Below are 19096 nucleotides of genomic sequence, written 5' to 3'. Positions count from 1 at the left end.
GCTTATCATCAGAGAAATGCAAATCAAAACTATAATGAGGTATTTCCTATCTCATTAGAGACTATCAGAACTATCAGAATGGCTAAAATCAACAACAGAAGAAACAACAGGTGTTGGTGAGGATGTAGAGAAAAAGGAACCCTCGTGCAAACTGATGTAGCCACCACTGTGGAAAACAGAATAGAGGTTCCTCATAAAGTTAAAAATAGATCCAGGCATCACACTACTGGGTATTTACCCAAAGAAAACAAGAACACTAATTCAAAGGGATACATGCACCCCTATGTTTACTGCAGCATCATTTATAATAGCCAAAATATGGAAGCAGTCCAAGTGTCCATAAACTGATAAATGGATAAAGAAGATGTAGAATAAATATACACTGGAATATTATTCAGCCATAAAAAAGAATGAAATCTCATCATTTGCAAAGACAGATGGATCTGGAGAGTACAATGCTTAGCTAAATAAGTCAGAGAAAGACAAATACCATATGATTTCACTTACATGTGGAATTTAAGAAACAAGACAAGCAAAGGGGAAAAAGTAAGACAGAGACAAATCAAGAAACAGACTCTAGATTATAGAGAATAAACTGATGGTTACCAGAGGGGAGGGGGACTTGGGGGGGGGGGGATAGGTTAAAGAAGCGATGGGGATTAAGCACAGTCAAGATGATCACAGGGTGATATATGGAAGTGCCGAATTATTATATTGTACACCTGAAACTAATATAACATTGTATGTTAACTAACTGGAATTAAAATAAAAACTTAAAAAATATATATATTAAGGCTTGGAAAAGCCACCTATTTCAGAGCTAAATAGAAAGAAACCACAGGGCTGGAAGAAAGGCTGGCCAGGCTGAGTTCGGCAATGCTGGGCAGGCCATTAGAACTTCCTTTTCAGCCCATGTCTTTAAAAGGCTGGTTTTCAACATTTTATGTTTCTGACCAACCTAGGGGCAGGAATATAAAGCTTTTGCCTGTTTCATCTTTCTATCTCTTAATACAAGTACCTCATAGAATTTCATAACTAACAGTTGGAAAGCAGAGGAATGTTATTTTAAAGGACCTTGGCAGAATTTCTTATAGGAACAGAACTATCTTTTGTTAAGCAAAATATCTTGATGAGCCATTTAGATAGAACAATGGTGGTAGTCTAGAAAAGAGTAAAAGAAAGAAATAAATGCCTTCTTTTGTTTTTTTATAAATGAGAAGACTTTGGATGGTGCACAGAGACGTGAGTGGCCTCAAAAGAAGGGTGTGGGGGTAGGTGGAGAATGTACGGACAGTAAGGATACCCCAGGATACCCCAGCATCCTGGAGTAAAATCTTTCCAAAGCAAAAAGATTATACATAAAATTTTCAGTGCTAACTATGGCTTTGGGGCTATTTAGAACAGCAATGGCTAAATTTCAATTTTGAGGTATCTGTTGTGCTATAAGGTGATATGACCCCCCACAACCTTCCACTGTTGCCAAACCATAAGTAAAAGCAACTACCCACACAACCATATGTGAGTGGTTCTTGGAGGAGAACCAAAGAGAAGGCAGCTGCTATTCATGTTGAGTGAATGTGGGCAGAAGGAAGAGAACCACAAAAGAGATGTGTGTTCATTAGAACAGGAGCAACATAAGACTGAGGGATGTGTTCAAGCACCTCGATAGCTCAGTCATTTGAGCATCCAGACTCTTGATTTCAACTCAGGTCATGACCTCACGGTTCAGGAGTTCTAGCCCCACATGGGGCTGACAGCGCGGAGCCTACTCAGGATTCTCCCTCTTCCTCTGCCCCTCCTCCGCTTACACACATGTTCTCGCTGTCTCTCTCAAAATAAATAAAATAAAATAAAAAACTGGGGGATATGGATCTTCAAATATGAGGTAGGGGAGAAATTCAGGGATACAGGCTTGAGCCAGTTCATTAGACTATTAAAAGAATATCCAAGAAGCAACACAGAGTTAGCAAGCAATTTAGACTACCATGTTCTATAATCCTACACTGTGAATTCTGGGAAAACCCCTACAGATCTTCCAGAACAGCAGTTTGGAACTTGGTCTACAAAACCTCCAGTTTCGCAAAGGTGGCTCAGGAGCTTCTTGAGAAGGGGCATGGATTTGGGACCCTAATCCTTGCTTCATCCAGAAAAGTTTAATCTACATTACATATTAGGATTCCATATCAGATGTTATTTTTTTAAATATTTTTGCTGCTAAAACAAAGAAGGCATTGATATAATCTAACCCCCTCATGTTACAGAAAGGCAGAGGAGTTGAAAAATGCTAAGAAACTTGCCCATGATCACATAGCAGAACAGGTGTTAGAACCTAGTTCTTATGACCCCCTTGACTGAGAGGCTATCAAAGGCACCAGTGGATAGTAGATGCACACTCCAGGTTAGAATGGCCTCTGCAGCTTTAGGAGTTCTCAGCATTATACAAAAGTCACCATAGGCCAGATATCAGGAGTCTTCTTGGTGGCATCAACCAGGTGGTGGAGAGAGGTTTGCAGACTAAGGAGACCTTTGCACTCTCTTTGCCTGCTGCAAATATCCATCCTAATTCAGTTTCAAGGACCTGCAGAAAGCCTTAAGTTTCAGAAGAAGTATCAAATTCATCCATTCACCTCCCTTGTTCCAACTCCATGAGACAGTCTGAGCTGTCTTCTCCTGCATTCCCATTTCTGGTTTTTTTTTTTTTTTGCCCATTTTATTGAGGTATAATTGACATAAAACACTATAAAATTTAAGGTGTACAGCATAATTACTTGACACTCATGTGTCTCTAACAGAGTCAACCACCATCCCTCCACCAAATTCTATCTTCAAAGCCAAAATTTAAATTTCAGGAAAATCTCAGGCATAATGAAAAGATGACAAGGCGGAGAACCAAAAATCCTAGGTCAACAAAACAATTATGTGGCCAGAAATAAGTTAATTAACTTCACCTTCAAAATGATTCTAATAATATTTGCCTCATAGGGATATTGCATAAGAAGCAAATGAAGTAAGCCACTTAAAACATCCATCCCAGGACATGTTAGTCATTCAATAAATATTAGTTGTTGTTTCAGATTTTAATCCAACCTCACAAAGAAGCCCTACACATTTGCTTGGCATTGTACCATTGGTACTCAGCAAAGGCAAGGAAAGCAGCAGCACCCAGACAGGCCATGAATTTATCTGTGACTGCATTCTGAATGTTTTTCCTAAGATGCTGATGTGTCTATAGTAAAAGGCAAAGTTGTTTCCCTCCAGAGCATATGATCTGAAAAAAATGGCAGAGTTGTTTTGTGATCATGGTTGACCATCTCCCCAGGCCAGTCTTCCTCTGATGGCCAGGGAAAACCTGGGCATCTCAGAAAATATTTCATTCTGTCGGTCGAAGCTTATAAAGTGGACCAGCCACACAGCACCTCCTCAAGCAGGTGAATCTAGCCAACTCTAAAGGAAACTCCCCTCTCTTTTCATACAAGACATGTCAGAACAGTAGGCCTTCAGCTTCGTGTGGAAGCAGCAACTCTATCCTCTTATCCTTCCCTTTCACCAGGTCCTGTTACAGCATTTTTCCTCAACTGCACATGTTTAACTAGTTTATTTACATAATTCAAATAGCAGCTATAAATCCCTCACAATGGAAGAACTTCCCCATCTCCCTTGTGATGGATGCCCAGTTGCTCAAATCTAGTCTGTAGCCATTCTGTAACCTTACACATAGTCCCCTGAGCTACCCTCAGATAACAACCATTCTCTCTAATCACAAACTCACTGCTCTGGGTAAACTAAAGGTAAAATTTTAATAGGTCTTCTACTAGAGTTTCACCTAATTTGCAACCCCCAGAGCAGGGAATTCATAAGCACAATCTCAGGGGGAAAAATTTGCACAAAAGTTGATACACACTTGTATCAATCAGCAATTGTCACAAACCAACCTAAAACTCAATGATCATGCCATAACGTTCTGCTTCAGGCTGGAAGTCAGATGGGACAACTATTTCACAAGTGCTCATCCTGGTCCCTCACTAAAAGGCCCCTCCCTAAAAGGCCCCTCCCTTATAAAGGGAAGAAGTCAGAGGCTCCCATAGATTTGTATGAACACACACAAGGCATCTAAAGGCCTAGAATCCGAGCCCACACACTGTCACTTCCTACTATATTCCATTAGCCAAACTCACAATGCCACGTCCACATCAGTAGGGTGAGGAAGTATACATCTCCTGTGGAGGTAGTGGGGAGAAAGTGTTCACTCTGCTTAACAATGATCTATTCCACAACACCAATGTAAGTGCCATATATTTGTTCCCTATACAATCAACATTTCCCTGCATCTCAATATTGATGTCTTCCTTGCCCAGGATTGGAAATTAGATAACATGATAGCTCTATGAATAGAGAAGTTATCTCTCACAACTTTAACACCACTGCATTAGTTAAGAGATATGGACTAACCCTTTCTGCTAGTTGTATGTAGCAGTCACTAGAAATAAACACATGTATAAATGATGTGTCGTTTAAACACACACACACACAGTCGCAAACCACAGACATTTTTGCAAATTCGCCAGTGCTTGGGGAACCTTCAGCTTGTGATCTGGCCTTTTATGTGGAGTTTTGCTTGAGTATTTGCTTTGGAATTTGATAAACACAGCTATTTACAGGGCTATCACCACATGGTACGTTTGCTACCACAGAAACACAGAAGCTCTTCTACAGGCACATCCCATACCCACCCTGTAAGCAAAATTCCTGCCATTTCCTACAGGTCCAACAAAATAGCTCTATGGGCTCCTACTTCATGGAATTTGGAACTGGGGTAACGCATTAATCTTGCACACTCTTCTTTTGCCTCCTTCCTCTGGCAGAATCATCTTCATTGTGTTTTATTTTTAAACTTAAAAAAAATCAAGAGGTAGGGAAAATATTGGAAGTGCATAGGGATGAAGGTGCGACTAGGGGTGATCTTCTGGAACTTCTACTTTTTCTACCAAATTACATCTTAACGTGTTGGAAGAATTAGCACAAGGCTGGGAACTGACCTCAGAACTTATTTGCCTATTATTTAACTTTTTGCTGTAATGTTGAAGAAAATCAAACATTTGTTTCCCCTTCCTGCATGCTCAGGATTTAAGCTAAAAGAAGTTTAGCAGATCTACTGAGAAGCTAAACACCAATATGGAAGTCCCAAAGACAAGACCACACAAAGTAGCAGAAGGTGCCCGAGCTCTGTAGTCAGATAAATGAGGGTTTCAATCCAGGCTCTGCTCCTTCCTCTGTCATAGGGCAAAATTGCTTAATACAATGCTGTTTTAGTTACTCATTGCTGCATAACAAACCACCTTAAAACTCAGTGGTTTAAAACAACAACCATCTTACCACAGTCACGATTTTGTGGGTCTAGAAAGTGCACAGCAGAGGCAGATGGTCTCTGCTCCACAATGTCTGTAGCTGCAGACTAGGTAACACAGAGAGCTGGGAATAAGTGGGATGACCCAACTCTGGACATATGTTGGGGCCTAGATTCTGGCTGTTAGTTAATCTTTTTGGTTCTTTTCCAAACAGTATCTAATGGAGCTGGAATGCCCAAGATAATTCCTGGGTTAAGATGGCTAGAAGAGCTGGTGCTGGCCAAGTCTCCCTCTCCTCCCATTCTGTCTCTCTCTCTCTCTCTCTCAACCCCCCTCCCTCCCTCCCTCTCTCTCTCCTCACGTAGCCTCTCCATATGGCTACCTTGGACTTATTCAAAGCAAGACAGTCTCCGGATACTTGAATTTCTTACATGGCAGCTGGAGCAAAAGCAAAAGCTATCAGATGTCTTCAAGATTAGACCCAGAGCATGTGATGCCACTTCTGCCACATGCTATTGATCAAGCCAGTATCAAGGGCCAACTCAGACTGAAGAAAAGGGAGAGAAATACCAAGCCTCTCAATGGAAGGGTGGCAAAGAATTTGCAGCCATTTTCAATCCACCACAGACTCAGTTTCCTCATCTGTACAACAAAGGCAACAAATCCTATTTCATATGACTGTTCTGAAGATTAGATAAAATGTTTGCAAAATATTTGATATTTACATGGCATTTTTTTTTTTTTTATTTTTTTTTAATGTTTATTTTTTTTTGAGACAGAGAGAGACAGAGCATGAACAGGGGAGGGGCAGAGAGAGAGGGAGAAACAGAATCTGAAACAGGCTCCAGGCTCTGAGCGGTCAGCACAGAGCCCGACGTGGGGCTCGAACTCACAGACCGTGAGATCATGACCTGAGCCGAAGTCAGATGCTTAACCAACCGAGCCACCCAGGCGCCCCTACATGGCATTTTAAATGGTAGCCTCCATTCCTGAGAAAGTGTGAACAAGAGAACATGTAAAATTCCCATGTTCATATCTTGGTCTTACTGATATGAAAGGAATAACAGGACAAGACTTTCCAGAGATGTCAACATATGGTTGACAAGACAATTCAAGAAAGAATATAATGTAAATAAATGTCCCTATTCTATGGTTCTCTGTTCATTTGTTCTTGTTATTATTAGCCTTGTATTGTTTTCATGGCTCAGATAAATCTAATATCCATTTCTTATGGTAGAACAGGCCATCATTATGGTGGAACTGTACTACCTATCTGTGTTGGGGGGGGGAGGGGAATGACAAATGTCCTAGTGGTAGGAGAAGATGCTTAGAAAAAATTCTTCTTGTTGAAAATGGCCTGTATATGCCACACTTTCTTCTACAGACATACAAAGGACAAAGAGAAGAACTGAACTTCTGCAGAGATAGACCATTCCCTGGGCGGTGAACATGGCACTGTAGACCAGACAACAGAGTCTTAGGTCAGAGAACTTGAGTTGAAATCCCAGGGCTGAAACTTTCTACATAAGACAAGTTCCTTACCTCTCTGCACCTCTGCTTCCTTAACAGAGGGCTTTATGGAATGTGGTATGGCACATCGGAGATACTCAAAGGCCCTTCTTTTAGGACCTTGCTGGGTCAAGGGTCACAATTACTCAGTGTCCCAGATTTTGCATCCACTCTTCACTTTAAACTTCCTGTTCCCTTAAATACATACATAACAAAAGCACACATGACCTTAATTTTGGATTAGAGAGTTAACTAACTTATCCTGGAAAACAACTTGAGAAATTTGAGGCTCCATAAGGGAAGGAGCCTCCAGGACCCAAGGACCCTGTGAGGAAGCAGGGAGCTTTCCTGTTGCTACAAAAAGCCTGTCCAGAAATGCCTCTCCTGAACTGTACCTGCAGATTCCTGCCTCTCCCAGGTGACAGGACAATCTCACGAGAAGTTGATGTCTACTTCTCCCTCTTCATTGCCTCAAACTATTTTCATCTGGCTTTTATCCCCATGAATCCATCAGAACAGCACTCTCTAATGCCACCCATGACACACATGTCCACAAAAACAATAGACGTTTTTGTCCTCATCCCACTTGACCCTGTGCAGCATTTGACACTGTTGACTTTTCCTTCCTTTTGAAACACTCTTTCCTTGGCTTTAAGTGACATAAAACACATTTGTTTTTCTTCATACCAACTGTTCTAACTCAATCTCTCTTCACAGATTTATCATCCTCTACCTGACAAATTCTGGAGCTCCTTGGTCCTGTGTCTTCTCCTCTTTCACTCCATACTCCACGTCTCCTGGCATTCTTTTTTTTTTTTTTTTTTGAGAGAGAGAGAGAGATAAAGAGGGGCGGGGTGGTGGTGCAGAGAGACAGAGGAAGACAGAGGATCCAAAGCATGCTCTGCGCTGACACAAGGGCTCAATGCAGGGCAAGAACTCACGAACCGCAAGATCATGACCTAAGCCAAAGTCAGATGCTTAATCGAGCAAGCCACTCAGGCACCCCTCTCCTGGCACTCTTATCCATGACTCTTCTGCAATGGTGGACTAATCACACAAAAATGTATTCCAGACCCCTCCAATGGACAATGGCTGCTAGGGGTCTCAAAGACACTATAAACCCAAAATTTCCAAAGAAGGATCAAATTCATGATCATCCCCCACAAAGCATGGTTTTCCTCCATTTATCATTTCCCCATTTAGGAAGTCACCATCTAATACAGTTTCTCAAGCCAGAAAACAAAGTCACCCTTGGAAGACCTTGTTCCTTCTTTGCTATCTTATCAAATTTATCTCCCACTTTTTTAGTCTATCAGGGTGCCTGGGTGGCTCAGTTGGTTAAGTGGCTGACTTCGGCTCAGGTCATGATCCCACAGTCCATGATTTCGAGCCCAGCATTGGGCTCTGTGCTGGTAGCTTGGAGCCTGGAGCCTGCTTCAGATTCTGTGTCTCCTTCTATCTCTCTGCCCCTCTCCCCTCTCAAAAGTAAGTAAACATAAATATATATATTTATACATAAATGTAAATATTCATACGTAATATTGATACATAAATATAAATTTATACATAAATTTATACATAATATATCTTTATACATAATAAATTTATACATAATAAATGTATACATAAACTTATACATAAATATATAAATGTATATTTATACATATATATTTTTTTTAGTCTATCAACTTTTATCTGTATCAACCTCTTACTGAGCCTAATATAGTAAACTGGTAGCTATTATGCCTCAATCAGTATTTTTAACTGGTAACAATAAACGAGTAAATATTAAATGTAGTGGATGGTAACCAGTACTTTTTCTAATGAAATAGGCTCTTCTAGCCAAAATAGAAAAGAAAATATAAAAGCACATCACTCATAAAGAAGGCAGGTCTTCTCTTGACACTTTAATTTCGTGTATGTTATACACTGGGTCATGAAGTAATATGTACTAAGAAATATATTAAGAAATTAACAAAGGGGGCACCTGGGTGGCTCAGTTGTTTAAGTGTCCAACTCTTGATCTCAGCTCAGGTCATGATCTCATGGTTTGTGGGATCAAGCCCCGCATCTGTGCTATCAGCACAGAGCCTGCCTGGGACTCTGTCTCTCCCTCTCTCTCTGCCCTCCCCCACTCACGCTCTCTCTCTCTCAAAATAAATAAAATAAATAAAAATAATAAATAAATAAATAAAATAAATACAAATTTAAAAAAAAAAAAAGAAAAGAAATTAACAAAGGACCATCTGCAAAAAAAAAAAAAAAAAATGTCTGACAGCCACTGACAATCTTTTCTGGCCTTCCTGTAAAATATTATCTACAAAGGCAACCAGAGTGATTCTTTCAATACATAGATCTGATGTCATTTGTCACAGTGTCTCCTACCAACAGCCACCAAGGAAGGTCACCTCTCCAGCCCCAACCCAATCTGGAACACATTCACCCTCTTTTTCTGTGCTCCTGATTTCCATATTCCTTCCTATCATAGGAAAATTTTATAGGCTGTTCCCTTTGCCTGTTTCCTTCCCTTAATTGCCTAGTTAGCACCTACAATGCATCTTGCTTTACACACTAGAACACATTTGTATTTTTACTTGTTTTATGAAACGTGGTTAATTTTTATCTTCTCCATTAAACTAAAAGGTCAATGAAGTCAAGGACTATATTTTTATTCATCATTATATCACCAGCACCTATCTCATTCCTTGGCACTAATAGGGGCTTTGTTAATATTAGTTAGATAAATCTGAATGTGAATCCCAGGTCTGACACTTATTAGTTATGGAAGCTCAAGGTTTTATCCTTACTGAGCTTCAGTTTCTTAAATCTGTAAAATAGGAGTGATAACACCTCTCTGGGTTACTGAGACAAATATATCTAAAGTACCTTGCATGTAATAACATTTAAATTATTTTTTGATGAATGAATACACAATGTAGTTTCCCAAAGGATCCAGTTTTCCTAGTACTAAGATAATCAGTCTCAGTATTCTCCAGCTTCTATCTCTGATTTTAACCTATCTCTTCAACTTTTGCTCGTTTGGATGAGTTTTTTCCGTGTTCCTTTTAAATAGGGCAGCCAAATCCAACAGACCCATTTGCTTGGCTAGCTCAACAGCCCAAACTTTTACAAACTTCATAACCCACACAACACAATTTAACACTTATTTGATCTTCACTTATATCATTTTTCCTCCTCAGACCATATGTTCTGGAGAGCAAGGTCCAGAGACTCCATTCTGTACATATTTTACAATTTTCCTAGCAGGGAGATGAAAGGCAGCCTGGTATTTTATAAAAAGCACAAGGTTTGGACTGAAATGACCCCTTCATTTTAGCCACTTGTTAACTGGGTGACCCTCAGCTAATCTCTTAAACCTCTCTAAGCCAGTGATTCCCAAACACGGCTGCACACTGGAATCACCTGTCATTTCTGCTAATATTTTTTAAAAATACTAATGCCTGGATTCTATCCCCAGGCATTCTGATGTAATAGGTATGGGTTGCTGCCTTGGCCCTGGGATTCTTGAAAGCCCTCCAAGGGATTCTACAGTTAAGTTGGAAGCCATTGCTCCAAACAACAAATTCCCTCGTCTATAAAACAGTGGTGAAAATAGTCGCAGTTATAAACAGCTAATGAAATACTTGAACAAGATCACAAATAGTACAGGGTTTGGCACACCGAACATGATTAGACAATAAGAGTTAACACTACTAGTTGGTGATGGTGGAGGTAGTGATACACAGTCCTGAGGGACAAAATGATGATGATGCATGAGGACTCGCACAGCCTACCCGGCTACGGAGCTGACTTTAAATGTCAGCCTGATTTCTATTTCTATACATCTGGAACTTTTCTGGACTTGTGGAAAGCACCTTACTGCGGAGTCATGTTTAACTTGGGTTTACCTGCAAGTGACATGGACACCTACCTTTTTTACATCATGTAGCAAAGGTACAACACACCCTGTATCTAATAACTAACCAAGACAACTTTTGCAGAGCCTTCAAATTTTACAGGGCTAACTTAAACACGTGAGGATAAAATTTTGATATCAAGTTGCATCTGAGCCTTGGAAACTATTTTGGGTCAGCTACACAGCAGAAGTTTGGGCCTGGCAGAAAGCCGTAAAACTGAGCCAAAAATAAACCAAGGACCATTATAAAAATGTTGTAAGTGCCAAATGCATGAGATGTTAAAATTACAACATAATGGAGTAAAAATTTATAAAAGAGGCTTTCCAATGGTGGCACTAAGTGTCCCAACCCGGAGGAAGAAAGTTCAGGGGGAGAAATATGGAGAGTTGAATCTATCCCTGGAAATTACCCTTTCAGACAGCGATGAATGCCCCCCATCCAAGGCTATTTACAATTTACTACCCACCAGGAATCAAGAGCATTGATTTTTTTTTCCCCTCTGTTGGAGAGTACAGGCTGGATAGCCAGAGTACAAGGAAGAGTTTTCATAAAAATTAATTGGGCTACTCAGCTTTTCACTGTATTCAGCAAATGCTGCTCGATTTGCCCTTCTCCTGGCCTGGACATGCTCTTCCTGCTCTTCTCTCAATATCTAGCCATTCCACAATGCACTCGGGTGCATCTATTCGTTATTTATGGCCTTATTTTCCTGAGCTCCAGAAAAGGTGGTGATTTATTCCTGGTGCAGTCCCGTGGTAGAGGCTTTCAGGAAGGGCGGCAGCAAGCTCTGGGCTTCTTGCTGCCTGCTCTGCCCGCCTGCCAGTCTCTGCCCAGTCCATTCCCACCCTCCTTTTCCTCAATTAGGAACTGCTACCAATTGCACATGGACAGATTTATGCATGGCTGGGGACCAGCTAGTCTCCCACTGATTGTCTAAAAGAAGAGTATGTTCTGTGTCAAAAATCCTTTGCACGGAGTCCAACTGTTTTCTTGGAAATAGCTTCTTTGACCCAGGCCCATAATTTTTTTTAGGTTCGAATTTTATGGGCCTGATGCACAGTCTGTCAACATTTTCTTTGTGAGACTTATTCAGGGTACAGCATATTTCTGAAGTGTGCAAAGGTTTGGGGATATTTCTATCATCCAGTGCCAAGAGAATGCCCTAGAAAAGAAGAGAGTGGGAAAGGCACAGAAGCAGGCTTAATGACCACTTACTAAGGGATTTCTGAACACCAAGACAGAAAGGATATTCTATCAACATTTCTGAAGTAGCTTGATATTAAAACAGCAGATTCAATTATGCTAACCCGCTCAGTGAAGCCACTAGGACTACTGAGATCCAGAGAATGGCTTAATTATCCCAGAGTCATGCCATTTCTTACCCCTGGCTGAAAAGATCAAATGGAGAAAGGGTCAGCAATGTTGTTGTGCCTCAGACCACAACCTCAATTTCCCTAAAGATTTGCCCTTCTCATGGGGCGCCTGGGTGGCGCAGTCGGTTAAGCATCTGACTTCAGCCAGGTCAAGATCTCGCGGTCCGGGAGTTCGAGCCCCGCGTCAGGCTCTGGGCTGATGGCTCGGAGCCTGGAGCCTGTTTCCGATTCTGTGTCTCCCTCTCTCTCTGCCCCTCCCCCGTTCATGCTGTGTCTCTCTCTGTCCCAAAAATAAATAAACGTTGAAAAAAAAAATTAAAAAAAAAAAAAAAGATTTGCCCTTCTCACATAGTTATGATATACCTTTGGGTAAGCTAACAATAGGGCAGGCAGTGGGCTTCAGATGGATAAAGGCTATCTCGATCTATTCACACAACTGGAATGTAGAGTCTTGAGGCTCATGTGATACCCCTTAAGCAGAAATTCAAATGAAGTGATTTGCTCTCTGAAAATGGGATTTTGATGATCATGGATAGGAAACAAAATATGAAAAACGTAAGGGATGCTCAAATTTTCCTTCCTCAAACCATACTGAGTGCTTCATCAATGTCTAATATTTTAAGAAAAACTCAGGGTGTCTGGGTGGCTCAGTCGGTTAAGCACCAGACTTTGACTCAGGTCATGATCTCGTGGTTCGTGGGTTCGAGACCCGCGTCGGGCTCTGTGCTGACAGCTCAGAGCCTGGAGCCTGCTTGTGATTCTGTGTCTCCCTCTCTCTCTGCCCCTCCCCCACTCGTGCTCTCTCTCTCGCTCTCTCTCTCTCTCTCAAAAATAAATAAACATTTTTTAAAAATTATAAAAAAAAAAAAAAAAGAAAAGTTCAAACATGTCACCCAGGCCCCAATCTCCTTGATGTTACCAGCAGAGACCCAAGAGTCTATGAAATGAAATGGTGAGGGAAAGGAGTTTTTCCTTCCATGTCCCATCCCCTCTCCACTTTCCTTCTTCCCACTGTTGGACCTACCTTCTAGTGTTACTGCAAGATTTAAATGGTGATGAAGTGATGCGGAAAGGATAAGCTCCCCTGCAAGCGTAAGGAATTATTCGCTTTATGATTACCTTTGACACTCCATTCTCATTCTTCTTTTCATGTCGCCTACCCTACTGTACCCTAACTGGGGTGCTGAGATTGGTTCCTGGCCTTCTGTGCCTTCCCTGAGATGCCCCAGTCTTTCCCTCTCCAGGCCCTTCCTGACCCCGATGCCACTTCATCAAAGCACGTCACTCCCAACTACTGGTTTTAAGTTGTTGGAATCAGAGTAACTTCATTAAGATCAGAGGCGTGTGTGTATGCTTTGTATATATGCGTGTGTTTATGCATGTATGAGAACATAACATTCTGTTGTTTGAATATGCAATAACACTTTAGTTTCAAATTCCACATGGAAAGAGTTGGACTCACCACTCCACCCTAACAGCAAGTAAAAAACTGAAGAGAAAGAAAAATCTATCACTCTTCTTGGATCCATAAGAAACGGGAAGACACAGGGCAAACCACCGCCCTCAAGAGTGGACAAACAGGTGAAAACAGTGCCAGAACCTAATCTAGATGGTTTAAATATAGTAACTCATTTAATTTCTCAGACATAACAAAACGAGTATTATTATCCCCAATTTGGAGATGGGGAAACTGAGACACAGAGGGATTCCAGTAACTCGCCTGTAGTAACACAACTAGTTAAGTGGATGAGTCAGGTTTAGAAATCACACAGTCTAGCTCCAGAGCCTATATCTTACCTGTTATATACTTGACTACCTCTCTAGAGTCTATGACAATTTCCAAGCTAGTACAAAAAGCATTGAGGATACATGTGGAGACACTTCAAACCACACCATTTAGCAGATGCACATTATGCAATACTGACTTTGGTATGCTTCAGCTTGAGTATACAGGCAGTTCTTTTTGGTCACTTTTGGTACTTTGAACTACAGAATCCATTGTCAAATAGGGGGCATAAACCTCTTAAATGGTATCTCAAAATGAGGTATTGCTCACCTGGTGGGGTTAAACGATTCACATAACTCTGAGAGCAGGAGCAGCAGTAGTAGTACCATGATAAACAGAAATACTACCACTAACAATCGTAACAATAGTAATTAGTCATAATAGCACCATGTTGATCAATTATTTACCAAGCATCATGCCTAACGTTTTCATATTCGTTATATTCTTCAATCCTCACCAAACCCTCCAAAGCAGGTATTATTATCCTCATTTAACAGGTGAATTAAGACCTAGAAAGAGGCTTAATAAATTCTCGAAGGTCACAGACTAGTAAGAAGATGAGATTTGAGCCCAGGTCTTAGTCCAAGGCTGCAAGACATTCTGTTGCCAAGTCAACCTTCTGACAAGTTTGCCTACAAGTAAAATAAAGGGAGTTGAGTTCCAACATGCCGTCTAGCTCCACAGTGAAAGAAATGAATACCACTGAAGAGAGAAAAGGGTATCTCATTAGAAAAGGAAGTAGAAATGGGATGATTTATTAGACAAAGATAAAATTAAAGATAATCCAGTTTCATAGAGAGGTTTTAAAGCATTTCTGTCCACAGAACCTCATCCCTAGACACACAGGTAGTAAGAAGCCAAGATGACAAAAGGCCAGAACAGTCAGACCCTAAATCAGAGAACAGATTCTGAGAGTTGGATATAAAGGAAACAGCATGGGTTTGGAAGTTAATATTTTCCAAATACTTGGGATCTGTATCAATATTTACACAAAATTTCTTCTTTAAGTAAGTTTATTTTGATAAAACAGATGACTAAGAGTAAAGAAAAATATTGTGTAACATATATTTAAAATAACATACAGATATAGCAGAAAACATAAAGCCATTACAATGCAACTGAATTTATATAAGAACACTGCTTGTCTACAACGCACTCTGATACACATGAAATGTAAAGCTCTCCAAGCTTCAAGTCCCCTCATCTATAAAATATGAGAACGAAGCCGGACATTCTTAAATACCTCTCACAACTCTATTGCAGCTTCACTTTTAAAAGCTGTTCATGAACAAATTTTAAAAGTACAGCACTATAATGAGCAGTCTCTTAGCTATCAAAGTATGGTAAAGTTTTAAGAAATTAAAATATTTTGAAAATCTTTTAAATTTAACTTGAACATAAATGTAACTAATCTATATGACTTCTCCAAATGAGATTATTCCAAAAGAAAAAAAATACCTAATATTTCCTTATACCCTTCATTAATTTAAGTTATGCTAGGCTATTTCAGAATTAGCCAATAGATCATATTTAGATGAAAAATTATATGACCTACTTTATTGAGTACCTCTAATTCTTAATGGTTACCTCTCTGTCTGAAGTAGTTTAGAAAAATGATTCTGAATTTCCCTCTCAATCCCGTGTTAAATTCACAAAACTAATTTCAAAAGTGAACGATGCAGAGACTTCCAATTTTTAATTGGCAAAAACAAGATGTCTCTACCCTCTATTCTTCTTTGAAATTGTCAAAAACATCAAGGCATTTGAGAGGCAGAAAGGTAAACCTCAACTTGGATGAAACCTGGATACATCTATAATTGAGAATCAAACTATATGAGAAAGAGTTCCCAAATTTTGTGAATATCAGACAGGAGCACAGAACAGTGCTGTGCACTGAGAGGTCACAGACCCAAAGCAGGTGGTGTCCTCAATGGTAGAAGCCACAGGACAAGACATGTAGTGATGGTGAAAACTTCCCTGGACCATTTTTAGCAGTGAGAAATAACAAGAGAGGCCAAGATAGAAAAAGAAACACATAGACTTGCCATCATTCCTTCAAATAATATGTTGCTAATACAGGAGAGAGAAGGGATACTGAAGTTTGGGATAATGTTAAAACTCTTGTCAGCCTCAGAGATGAAAGAGTCAACTAGCTGACACTCAAAACCTTAAATCATAAGGAGTTTCACTGTGACTGTGTACCAGCAAGGCCTTCTGCTAGTTCAGAATACTGACAACACAAACCACCTCCAAATATCTGGCTCTTCATTCAAATATTGGGATGACATAAAGGAAGTGGCAAAAAAAAAATCTAGTCAAAGATACTATAGTAAAAGACAAAAAAAGTGGAAAAAACAATGGCAAAAAAAAAAAAGAACATCATAAAAAATACTACAGTGAAGCAGGGAAATATCAAACACGTATCTAAGATTTCAGAGAATTAAATAAATGTCATTTTAAAACAAGAGCACAAAAAAAAAGATACGAACATTCAACGGGGTGGAAATGGGGAGACATAAGAAAAGAGATTAAATTTGAAGCATCCAGTGCTTAGGGAGGAAGTGAAGAGAAAAATGAAATGATCACAGAAATTAAAGCTAGTATGGAAACATCAAAAAGAACACAGTAGAAAACATAGGGCTGAGATAAAGGGAATAAAATTAATATAAATAAAGAGTTTTATAGGATTAAAGAGGAAACAAAAGATTCAGGTATAAAACAAACAAAAATCCTAAATTTAAATAATTTTTGTTCCTGAAAAAAGAGAATCAGGTGAAGAAAAGAAGAAAAAAATCAGAGATATGATTCAAGATAGCTATCCTGAATAAAATCAGATTTAAAACTACAGATTGTAAGTTTATACCGCATCCCATGAAGCAAAGAATCAGAGACATAAACATCTCTCTAGATGTTAACTTCAGGAAAGTCATTAAATCTAAAGTTAAAGAAATAGTTTTTTTAATAAGAAGTAACAAGTGGTGATGAGGATGTGAAGAAAAGAACCCTCATGTAGTGTTGGTGGGAATGAAAATTGGTGTAGCCACTGTGGAAAACAGTATAGAGGTTCCTCAAAAAATTAAAAATAGAGGGACACCTGGGTGGCTCAGTCGGTTAAGCGTCTGACTTTGGCTCAGGTCATGATCTTGCGGTTTGTGAGTTCGAGCCCCGTGTCTGGCTCTGTGCTGACAGCTTGAAGCCTGGAGACTGCTTTGGATTCTGTGTCTCTCTGCCTCTCCCATGCTCATGCTCTGTCTCTCAATAATAAATAAACATTAAAAAAATTTTTTTAATAAAAAATTTTTTTTAATTAAAAAAAATTAAAAATAGAACTACGCTATGATCCAGCAATCACACTACTGGGTATTTACACTACTGGATAAAACAAAACCACTCATTTGAAAATATACATGCACCCCTGTGTTTATTTCAGGATTATTTTACAACAGCCAAGATATGGAAGAAACTCAAGTATCCATCAATAGATGAATGGATAAAGAATATGTAGTATGTGGACACACACACACGTGCGCGCGCGCACACACACACACACACACACACACACACACACACTGGTATAAAAAAAGCATAAAAAAAGATGAAATCTTACCATTTGTAAGAACATGGATGGACCTAGTGTGTATTATGCCAAGTGAAGTAAGTCAGACAAAGACAAATACCATATGACTTCACTTATATGTGGAATCTAAAAAACCAACCAACCAAACAGACTCTTAAATACAGAAAACAAACCCATGGTTACCATAAGGGAGGTGGGTGGGGAGATGGGTGAAATAGATGAAGGGGATTAAGAGATACAAACTTCCAGTTACAAAATAAATAAGTCACAGAGGTGAAAAGTACAGACAAGAATATTGTAATAACACTGTATGGTGACAGATGGTAACTACACTTACTGTGGCAAGCACTGAATAATGTATAGAATTGTCAGATCACTATGTTGTACATCTGAAACTAATTTAACATTATATGCCAACTATACTTCACTAATAAATAAAAATAAAATTTAAAAAATGAAACCTGCCTTTTTTGGTCAAAAAAGAAAAGAAATAGTTCTCTGAGTAGTCATTCAATAATATCAACCATGAAACAGCCAATATTCTGTCATTTTAACCCATAAAAAATGTCAATTATTGGCAAAATTAGACTGTATTAAACTGATGAATCCAGTAACAGAATTATAAGTTATTGAAAAGTTTAAAGTAAAACACTTCCTAGGAAAACAGAAAAAGATAATACAATCAGCTAAAATCAAAGGGGGAAAGAAGAAGAAAGGTATAGAAAAAAAATCTCAGGAAAAGTTATTTTTCACTGCTCACACTAGTGAGGATTAAAAACATTATTATAACACTAAGAGTAATTATGATATAAAGAAAAATAATATAAAACTTCCAAATTATCATCCAATGAATATATACCAAGCAAAGAACAAACAGACCAGAAAATAAATGAGAAACAAAAATCAAAGAAAACTTTAACATTCATAACATATAATGCCATAAGAAATTCAAAAAATTTTCATTAATAATTATAAATGGAATAATCACATATATTCAAGATATACTCAGTTGCTCATAATAAGACAAAACCCAATTACAAGCATTATACAAGACTCACCCCTAAAACACAGTGATTCCAAACTGACAAAAGCAAAGCTAGAAAATGAAAACAGAAAGAAAGAGACAGGTGGCAAAAAGAAGAAAGAGAAGAAAGAAAAGGAGAGGGGAGGAGGGAGGGAGGAGATGAGGAAAGAAAAGAAGAGGCTATGATGTCAATATTTTTAAAAATGGACTTAAAACATTAAATTAAATTAAAAATGGATTCACAGCATTATAAAGTTTCTCATTGTACAGGTTACAATACATAAAGGTCTGCCAGGTACAATATCTACACAAAGTGACACAGTGTCGTTCAAACTCCTAAGTAAGGGATTGATAAGACTGAAGCACAGGGAGGCAGCAGCATGGGTTTTGGATCTCTCAGAATCCACACATAAAAACAAAGGAACTAGATTACAAACCAAACACGCAAGGGCAACAATTAAAACAAATGATGAACACCAAAATATAAATGGGTAGGGACAAACCACCAATAGCCACAAAATCCGTCTGAGCAAAAGGCATCTGAAGACCTGAGAACAGAAGAACG

The sequence above is a fragment of the Acinonyx jubatus genome, chromosome D4 (genome assembly GCF_027475565.1).
Source record: "Acinonyx jubatus isolate Ajub_Pintada_27869175 chromosome D4, VMU_Ajub_asm_v1.0, whole genome shotgun sequence".
Taxonomy (NCBI): Eukaryota; Metazoa; Chordata; class Mammalia; order Carnivora; family Felidae; genus Acinonyx; species Acinonyx jubatus.
This window is presented reverse-complemented; position numbering follows the sequence as displayed.